General features: G+C 37.9%; 1 pseudogene; it reads right to left on the bottom strand.

Annotated features, from left to right (window-relative positions):
• Positions 1 to 8,785: 8,785 nt before the first annotated feature.
• LOC147445987 (uncharacterized) lies at positions 8,786 to 9,582 on the bottom strand (annotated as a pseudogene).
• Positions 9,583 to 10,374: the final 792 nt, after the last annotated feature.

Genomic DNA, 10,374 nt, shown 5'->3' with positions numbered 1-10,374 from the left:
CTACAAGAAGGTTTGTCTTTCTCTCTCACTAGCGCTAACATAAATCTCTCTCTCTCTATCTCATTCATGCCCACACACATAGACTAACACACACATACACAAGAAAGCATCATTCCCTTTCTAACTAACTCTCCAACGATTCTCTCCTCTCTTTAATTCTTCACAGGACACACACACACATACTCAGCGTTACACACACCCCCTCTACAGGCTCGCGATTCCACCCGGCAAGACAAAGCGACCCCCTCGTGCTCTCTACTGCACGTGGTTTCCCTCGCGACCTCTCTATCTCTCTAACTCTCTAACTGCGGCCTCACACCCAGAAGAAGAACAACACACACTCTCTCTCCCTGGCTCTTCAGCGATTTTCTCTCTCTACCTGCGCCCTGGAGACTTCATTCGCACACACTCAGATTCCTGCTCTCCCTCTCGCTCACATGCTCTCTCTGCTCCCGATCTGCTTGTAGGCTCTCTCCTCTCCAATTGCTCATGCTTGCAACCCTGGCGACTCCCAAACTGCATACCCGTTCACAGCTGGCCAACAAAAAACTAAAAATGTTTTTTTTTCTTTAATAAAAATATATTCTCTACCAGTAATTTTAAGGTCTCTAAAGACCTTGTTCCCGCCTTTTGAATCCCTGAGACCTCAAAGATCTCTATCGTGGCAATGAGCCTCGAGCTCAAATCTTTTCGCCCCCTATTCTCTAATCTCACAGTCTCTCCTGTAAGTTAAGTCAAAATTTGAAGCTTTTCCCGGTACTGACAATAAAACTTGTGTAAATTTCCCGCTTCTTCAAAGGCAAGCTCAAAATCTAACTGGGATTTTACAATTTTGACCGACTAACATGCATTAACACAAGTTAGGGCAAACTCACAAGACTTCAAAGATCTACTTCGGCTAAGACTGAACTCAAGACCTCTTATTGTAATACTCACCTTGAAACTTTCTCTAGCTGGTAAGCTTTCCATCTCTTTCCAGTCGAAAACGACCAAACTAGGTCAAAAACTTATGAACTTCTCTTAAAAGAACTAAGATAGCATTCAAATTTTAATGTAAACATCAACAAATGCTTTAAAATTCTATCTAATCATTTATATGCAGCAACATCAAATCATGTTAAATAGGCATACATGTGCAATAATTTAAAATGCAAATGCTTCTGGCATGCCCATGCATATCCCAATTAACCCGGACTTGTGTACAAATTGTCAAAAAGTATTGGGGTCTACATTCCTCCTCCACTGAAACGTGAAGTCATCCTCGACGAACAAGAAATATTTGCTACACTTCTTTACTTCATAAAGTTGCCGTTCCTCAGCTTTGCAACTATACTTCATAGCAAATGTTAAAAAACAACTCTCTTCCCTCCTTAAATGCGAACACCCTCGTGAGCATAGTATCCTAAAACACAACACACTAGCACTAGTGATTCCTTTCAAAATTAAAAAACATATTAAATTCCACATTTTCATTAAATTGACACATAGTCAGTGTAAATTAAAATGTACTGACCATAGTACATTGAACAAATCAATATAGCCAGCTATATAATTGAACTAACTAATCAATTGTAGACAGTATCAGGTTAAAAATCCCTTACTAGTCACAAGTAACTAAGAAGTGCATACTAAAGGTGATTAGTTAATATAAATACAAAAACCTTACCAAATCTAGTCAATAAATTTATTACTGTTTAATAATGAGAACACCCCTTTCCATGTCTTAAGTCTCTATAGAGGTAACATCTCCCAAACCTTAACATATGAGAACTATAATAGCAATTACTAATAAGGAAGTCACTGACCGAGTTAAAATTTCCCTCTTTGTTTTTTTTTATAAATAAAATTTATTTAGTGCAATCATTCATGCATTTTCTCAGATTTTTTTCAAGTTTTTTTTTAAATTTTAATTTTTTAAAGCCACATCGGACTTGCATTTTTGTTTTGATTTTATTCATAGACATGCATTCCACACTCACTCCTGCGTCGAGCAGGAATATCCTTTCACATTCACTTACCAACCCATATAAAACTTGGCTACGGCTCGTGGCTCTGTCACTAGAGACAAAGTTGGTCCACCCACCTACCAAGCTTACACGGCGATGGATACACAACATATAACATATAAGTTTCCATCCCCAAGCTCATTATATTTGTAAAACATTCTATCATACCTCTAATAAGCTAAGGTCAAGGGACAAAACCTAACCGTACAGACCTACTGCACTTCCAAAGTTGTTAAATCAATATTAAGAGCATAAATATATTAATATATAACTTAGTTTAGCTACAATACTTCTATTAATTAATCATCTCTACTATCCCTTTTAGCTACCCATGAACCCAGTCAGAAACTCTTGACTAATAAGTCAGACTAAAGAATAATAGTTCAACTATATAAACTACTAAGCTAAGAAGTTCAAAATACTATTAAAAAGTAGCATGTTAATTCCCAGTGACTTAACATTATTTAAACATAATTTCTTTTAATAGATAGCAACATTAGAATTGGAATGGAACCACCTGCTTGTTTACTTGAAAGCTTTCATTAAGCTGCATCCCCAGGTACAGCTTCAACACTGCTAAACTTTTCAGCACTCTAAGTGGCCACATCTCTAATTTAATGCGCAAAATAAAATCCACACACCCTACAAAGTACATTTAGGGATCTACTCCTAATTTTTATGGAATTTTTGTTTGTTTTTGTTTTGTTTCTTTTGATTGTTTTTGCTTGTTTTGTGTTTTTAGTGTTGTTTTTTTCAATAAAATAAAAAATCAAGCATAAAAGAAATGATTCTTTTTGGATTTTGGGTTTTGTTTGTTGTTTTTTAAAAAAAAGCCTCACTACATATTATGCAATGGTGCAGGTGCATTGGATAAGCCAAAAGGTGCTACACGCTGAAGACCCCCTCCATAGGGTTGTGCTTGGCCATATTGAAGTATTGCTTATTGTCTAGGCAACAACATAAGATATAATCCCCTAGGTAAACCTAAGGGTACCCCCTCATCCTCATCATCAAGAATAATAAACTCCAAATCTACCATGGGGTCAATCATAATATCCTCATCTAAGTCAGGAAACATCTCCTTACATGCTATAGGGCCATTCTCACAAAAATACCCAAAAAGTGCAAGCAAGAAACATAGATAATCCCAGCCGTGCACCTCTAAGTCAAAACCCATGGCCCACCATCGTAACAACCATTCTACCTGTATATAATCTATCATGCAGACAACGGTCTCTATGTCTAACCCACGAATGAAGGGTCTAAACACAACAAACAAGTAGTCTATAGAGGTGTCCATGACTCACCAAATATGGATGGAATGGAAAAAATGTGATGATGAATGAGGTGATAATTCTTGCCATAAATAACTAGTGTTATCACTTATTCCAAAAGAAGAAAGAAATAGACAAACTTCTAATGCAACTCAATTTTTTTTCTTTTTACTTGATTTTTGTTTTTTTTGCTTTTTTAATGGTTTTGTCCTTATGTGTTTTGAAAAGAAAAAAAAGCTAAGTGAAATAGTGTTTCACCGCAGACCATTGACTTTGAAAGGATCTAAAGCTTTGTCAATGTCCTGAACTAACAAGGGCCCATTAATGAAGGTCCGAAGTACTTTAAAAGGACCTAGCCATCGTATCTGTAGTTTTCTAGGGAATTTATAGTAACGACTATCATAAATTAAAACCTTATTGTCTCTTTGAAATTTCCAAACTTTGATATGGAGATCATGCTAAGCTTTACATCGCCTTTGCATAGCCTCAAGACTTTGTAAGGCTAGCAAGCGAACTCGTCGAGTTTGGTCAAGGTAAACAACCTATCTTTTTTAAGATTCCTCTTCACCAAATCTAGTAGATAAGGCAACCCTTAAGGTTGGAATCTCCTTTTCGATTGGAAATATGGCTTCAACACCATAAACTAAAGTGAAGGGTGTATTTTAGGTTGTTACCTTAAAAGTGGTGCGATAAGCCCATAATGCTTTAGGTAATCGTTCATCCCAATCACGACGATTATCAGCTACCATTTTTGTTAAAATGTTACCCAAAAATCTGTTGGCAACTTCCACTTGTCCATTTGCACGTGGATAATAAGGTGTAGACTTTCGATGTTTAATTTTATGTAACTCGATCAATTCCCTAATAGTGTCATTAAGGAAATGAGATCCTCGATCGCTAACCAGCTCTAGTGGACAATCAAATCTTGTAATGACATCCTCATAGAGAAACTTAGCCACATCTAAGGCTCTATCAGCCTTCAAAGGTTTATAGCTTAAACCCACTTGGTAACATAGTCTGTACATACCAAAATATATCGGTTAGAACGATATCGGGATGGAGGATCTATGGGTCCTACAAAATCTATTCCCCATTTCTCAAATGGCTTCAAAGCTAGTATTGGTGTTAATGGTGTTGCATATTGCACAGTGGGTCGACCAGCTCGCTGACATTTATCACACCTTTTACAATGTGTAAAGGAGTCTTTGTAAACAGTCGGCCACCAATATCCTACCATCAATACTTTTCTTGCAGTTAATTCCCCTGCAAAATGGCCTCCACAAGGCTCATCATGTAATGCCTTTAAAACTTGATAAACTTTGTCCTCTCTTAAGCATCGTCTATAAATTTTTTCACGAGGAAAATAACAATGTAAGAAACCCCCCATCAATGAATAGTGACGGGCTTGAAGAAGTAGCTTCTCCTTTTCATGCTTAGTTGCTTTATGAGGATATTCAGACGTGCTAAGAAAATTAGCTATGTCTGCATACCAAGGTAACTCACTTCCAATAAAAAACAGGTTAGCATTGGGTAACTCATCATCAACTCCCCTCTCTACATCATCGGTAAGTAATCTAGAAAGATGATCAGCTAACACATGTGACTTGCCTAGCCGTACAACTACCTCAAAGTCAAACTCTTGTAAAAGTAACATCCATCGAATGACTCTTCCAGATAGTTTTGGTTTATTTAACAAGTATTTCAATGCGGCATAATCCACATAGAATACAAAATGATTTTCCAATAGATAATGCCAAAATTTATCAACAGAGAAAACCATAGACATGCATTCTTTTTCAGTCGCACTGTAATTATGCTCAGGGTAACTTAAGACCCTACTAGCATAATAGATTGGATGATCAACTTTCTTATCATCAGCCTGACACAACACAACCCCAACTGCTGTATGAGATGCATCAGTATGGATATGAAATTCTTTTGTCCAATCAAGACTCACTAGAATTGGCGCTTTTACTAATCGGTCTTTAATGTCTCCAAATGAAACTTGACATTTGTCAGTCCACATATAACCGATATCCTTTTTAAGCAAATTTGTTAGAGGTCCCACAATTGAAGCAAAGTTCAAAATGAATCTCCTATAGTAATCGGCATGTCCCAAAAACCCCACAACTGACGAAGGTTATGTGGTACTGGCAAATCTTTGATTTTACTAACCTTACTCTCATCAACTGTAATGCCATCCCGAGGGACAACATGACCTAGTAGTATTCCTTTGGTTACTCGAAAGAAACACTTCTTAGGGTTTAAAGAAATGCCCATTTAAATGCTACATTCAAACACCAAGCCAACTTTTCAGGCATATCCTCTTCAGTTCCTTGCACTGAAAAATCATCTAAGAAAATTTCCATCTAGGAAATCCTGATAAGCTGCAATCATAACACGTTGGAATGTGGCAGGGGAATTACATAGCCCAAATGGCATAACTTGATAAGCAAATGTTCCCCATTCAGTAGTGAAAGTAGTTTTTGATTGACCATCTTCATGTATTTGAATTTGATTACAGCCACTGAATTCATCCATAAAGGAATAAAGGGCATATCCGCAACACGATCTAAAACTTGATCATTAAAGGGCAAAGGGAAATGATCTTTCTTAGTTTTCCCATTGAGTTTTCTATAATCTACACAAATACGGATTTTCTTATTTTTCTTGGATACTACCACGATTGGGGAAACCCAATCATTATAAGCAACCGCATAAATAAATCCCACATCCAAAAGTTTCATTATCTCTGCTTTTTCCAATTCAACATAAACAGGATTGGTGCGACGTTGACGTTGATAAATAGGTCGAGCTTTAAGTTCTAAGTCAATATAGTGTTGACATAGCTTAGGATTGGATGACCATGCAAAAGCATGCTGATACTTTGTAAGTACTTCTTTGAAACGCTCCAACACTTCTCCTTTTAATTGACTTCCCAATGTCAAGAATTTTCCTTCCGACACTTCCCACTGAACATTTAAATTATCTTTTGATAACACAAAAGAAGATTGTGTACGTGGCATAGCCCTAATTAGAGGATGTTTTTCCTCCTTATAGACAACATTTTCAAGTAAGTTGTGTTTATTTATAAGAGATTCAGACTCTTCATTTTTATTCTCTGTATCACTCACAATAGCCACAGATTGTGTCCCACAATAGGGTACAATCACAGTTTCATAATTCTTTGTTGACCAGCCATCAATATTTACCATATAGGTATCAAGTGTTACTTCAGCCATTAAAGAGCCCTCAGTCTGGAATTTAGGGACGACGTCAGTGATTCCATATTCTTCTGACTGTTCTTCCATATCTTCTTGTTTATAATAATCTTCCCATTGCTTCAATAATTCTTTGCTATGCTTAGCCTCTAAAATAGCATTTCCTTTTTCTTTTTCTAATCATGCCATTTTTTGTAGCACTTGAGCCATAGCTTCATCTGCTAACTCACACTCTTTTAGTAACTGTTCGTACATAGCCTTTACTTCTACTAGTGCAATGGATTTTCCTCTAGGCTTATCCATATCCTCTAAGTCGTCCTCCAGGGTTATATTAAAACAGTTTGCCAAACACTCATCTGAGGTGGACAACCATTGTGCAATATCCTTATCAGAATCATAATTCGAAGAGTAATGAACTTTGTATTCACCCATTCCTAAGTGACAAGCATAATTACCAACACCCTCTGAGTCCCTGTGGAATCATCCTCTATCCACATATGGTAAGCATTGTGTAGAAATCAAGAATATTTATCCGTATTTAATGAGAAGTGTTGTTTAACTGCTTCTTCATCCTCTAATTTATCATCACTATAATCTGTGTTTTCTTCCGTTTATGACACCGCCAGCTTTTTATACTCCCTCAAAAACTCCTTAGAGACAACTCGCAGTTCTACTCTATCATTGCAAAGACCAATAATGATCACTCCTTTATGCCAACTTTGCACACACCTGACTTGTACAAGCCAAGGTCTTTCTAACAATATTGGGAAAGAGGCCCCGTACGAATGTGGTCAAACTATCAAGTAACTCACATGAAACTCAAGTCCTGCCACTATAGTCTTGACCCCTTATAAAATCCCTAAAGGTTTTACACGTCGTTGATTGGCCAAGCATAGAATGATGTTCGTAGATTCCACTCAACTCTCCCATAGTTTGCTCAATCATTAAACTGACTGTGCTCCACCATCTAATTGCACTCTAGTCACGCTATGGATTCCTATTTCCAAGGAAATAGTAGGTGATCCTAGGTCCATAAACATATCTACTACTTGAACTCCTTTTTCTTTGACTGGCTCCATCATTTTAGAGATTTTTCTCTTCCCTGTCCTACATACGAGCTTATGATATAATTGTTTCTTACAAAGAGGAGATATCTCTACTAAAGTGGTCAAGTCCAATGATATTTTGCAATCCTGCATAGACTCCCATAAATTCAAGATCTCTGATGCGCTCTTCCTGTGAGCTACAGATGTTTGTAACCTTTCTGTAAAAGGTGCTATACCTTTTTTAATTTCTTTCTCTTCTTTTAGCTTAAAAGAAATCGGTGATTCATCAATAGAATGATCCTCAGACACTTCATCAGGAGATTCTACAAACTCTTTTATGAAAGAGTCCTCACTCTTCTTACTTACATTCAGGACAGTCAGCCCTTTATCATGGTCCATATTTTGAGATCGAGTGACCACCCCGACCATCATGGGTTCTTTAGCAAAAATCACTTTCCTTACGTTTCGTTTACGAGGGAATCCATATTGCAATTGTTCAACCTCTACTAAATTGGCAGAGGTACTAAGACCCTCATCGACCTTCTGTTTCCCTTTGTCATTTTGCACTGAAGTTACCCGTTTTGGGCATGAATCTTCATAATGACCCTCCTCAGTACAGATTCGACATAATGGTATATAGTCTTGATTTTTATGAGGATTGGGGCAACAAGGAGCTATATGTCCTTCGTGTTGATATTTATAGCATACCACAGGGCTAGAAGGCTCCATATTTGGATTAGTGTATCGGAAATTATTCCGTCAAAATGGAGGCCTATATGGAGAATTTCTCCTCATTTGTCCTTCCAACCTTGGAGTAGGTGGTATCCCTTGTGTGGGTAACCCTTTCCTTTGTTGTTGTAATTGCTACCGATATGTTTCAGGTAGTCCCCTTTGCATAAAAGGTTGTGGTGGTGGACCTATCTCATAGGTCATATTGATTCTATCCATAAGGTTATAATTGGTTTGCATAGCCCTTGCTTGACAGCGTTCACATGCTTGCTTTACAAAGTAATTGTCTACACATGATTGTTTTTTAGACAAAAGGTACAAAACAGTATACGCACGTGGTCTGGCACTACCCTTGATGCAGTTGGACACTCAGTTGCCAAATGGCCGTAACCATTGCACTTCCCATACCACACATTGGATCTCATTGGAGGTGCACTCATAGACGGGCCTGCTACTTGTTGAGCTATAGCATATAATTATTTTCTTTGAGGTCTTAAAGCACTCAAAATTTATTCTTTTAATTTTCCAATTGCGTCCGTCATCAATTGGACTACCCTCTCTTCTGTGAGAGCTGGCGGTGGTGGTGTACCAGTCTGCAACATGTATGCTGGAGTTGTCATGTATGGATTTGGGGAATTATAAGGAGTCTGATTTGTATTTACCACCACTTGTGGTGATGTAACTCCATAACCACATACAGGCTCCTGAGTTCGTGGAATTGGTATAGTGGGAGAAGTAACCATACTAGGTCCACTAAAAAATTCTCTTCTCCTCTATTGGCTTAATTGCACCTCTTTCCAGTTTCTAGCTTCTTGTTTAGCAACTGCTAAGTTTGCTAGTCTTCTTAAACTCACATATTGTTGAGCGTTCGGATCTTGCAAGCCATCTACAAGACTACATTTTTGAGTATCCTCGTTGGGTGCCGTATTTCCCATCTTTCGTACTATTGTCTCCATCCTTTAGATGTAATGATCAATACTTTTGTTAATTCCCTACTGAAGATAATCTAACTGTTGAGCAAGTCTATCTTGGAATCTTTGACGGGAAACTTCGCTAAAAATGCTGTTGTCAACTCAGGGTAAGTAGCCCTATTCGCTGCTGTTGGTACATTTTCATACCAACTAGCAGCTTTATCCTTAAAGGTAGCTGGGAAAATATGTAGTTTTTGATCGTTATCTACGATTTCGTTTGCTACACATGTTACTTCAAATTTTTGAAGATGAGCATTAGGGTCTTCATCCCAGAGCCCTACAAACTGTGTAAAATCTGCCAATCGTAGCGTAGCTCGTGCTACTGGCACTGCCATTTGATCTAATGGATTCTCAAAGTGTGGGTCTTCCCAAAAATTTAGTGCTCATGGTTTGGGTAGAGCAAATAAATGTCTTAACCCCAAGTCGCGACATTGGTCTAAGTGAAACGGTTGGTCAACTATTTCTCTTACTGGCGTGGATTGGCCCACTAACCTACCTTCTCTTAATCCCTCAATAAGAACTCTTGGTACATTCTGAAAGCAATGCGTTAATGTGTTCGAGTTGATTGGAAAGACCTTGGAGCAATTATCTCTTCCCGCCTCTTTCTACGTGCTTCTCTAGCCCTATTTTGGTCTTCTCTGAAGTAACTGGTTTACTAAGGGTCGACGTAAAAGGGGTTTTATTCTGCTCCTATGTGCTAGTTAAACAATAATCTGTCTTAAGTAATTTCTCTTTACTGTAATCGTTGAACTAGTGTTTCCAATCACACAAGGTGGATGTGGAACACGACAACAGTATTGACAACAAGTCCTTCTTCTACTCTTCGTTTGTACTTGGCTTACTGACCCTACACAGTTAGTCAACACAATGTTTTGGGGTTCAAAATCCCAATTTTTATACTCCTAGAGCCACTCCACGTTAGCTTGTAGTTCTCTAAGCATACGTTATAGCTACTTGCTTTTACAGAAGCCACTCAGACATAGATTTCTCTTCTCGTTCTAGGATGCCTCTATGCTCTTTAATCATGTAAGGGTCCAACTTTCTAGGAACCTCGCTCCCTAATGCTAAGTACTTTCGGAAATTGCTAAATGCTAGCGGCCTTTCTTTTGGAATTGAATATCTTTCAC

The sequence above is a fragment of the Adiantum capillus-veneris genome, chromosome 12 (assembly GCF_014529385.1).
Source record: "Adiantum capillus-veneris isolate H3 chromosome 12, ASM1452938v2, whole genome shotgun sequence".
Lineage (NCBI taxonomy): Eukaryota > Viridiplantae > Streptophyta > Polypodiopsida > Polypodiales > Pteridaceae > Adiantum > Adiantum capillus-veneris.
This window is presented reverse-complemented; position numbering and strand designations above follow the sequence as displayed.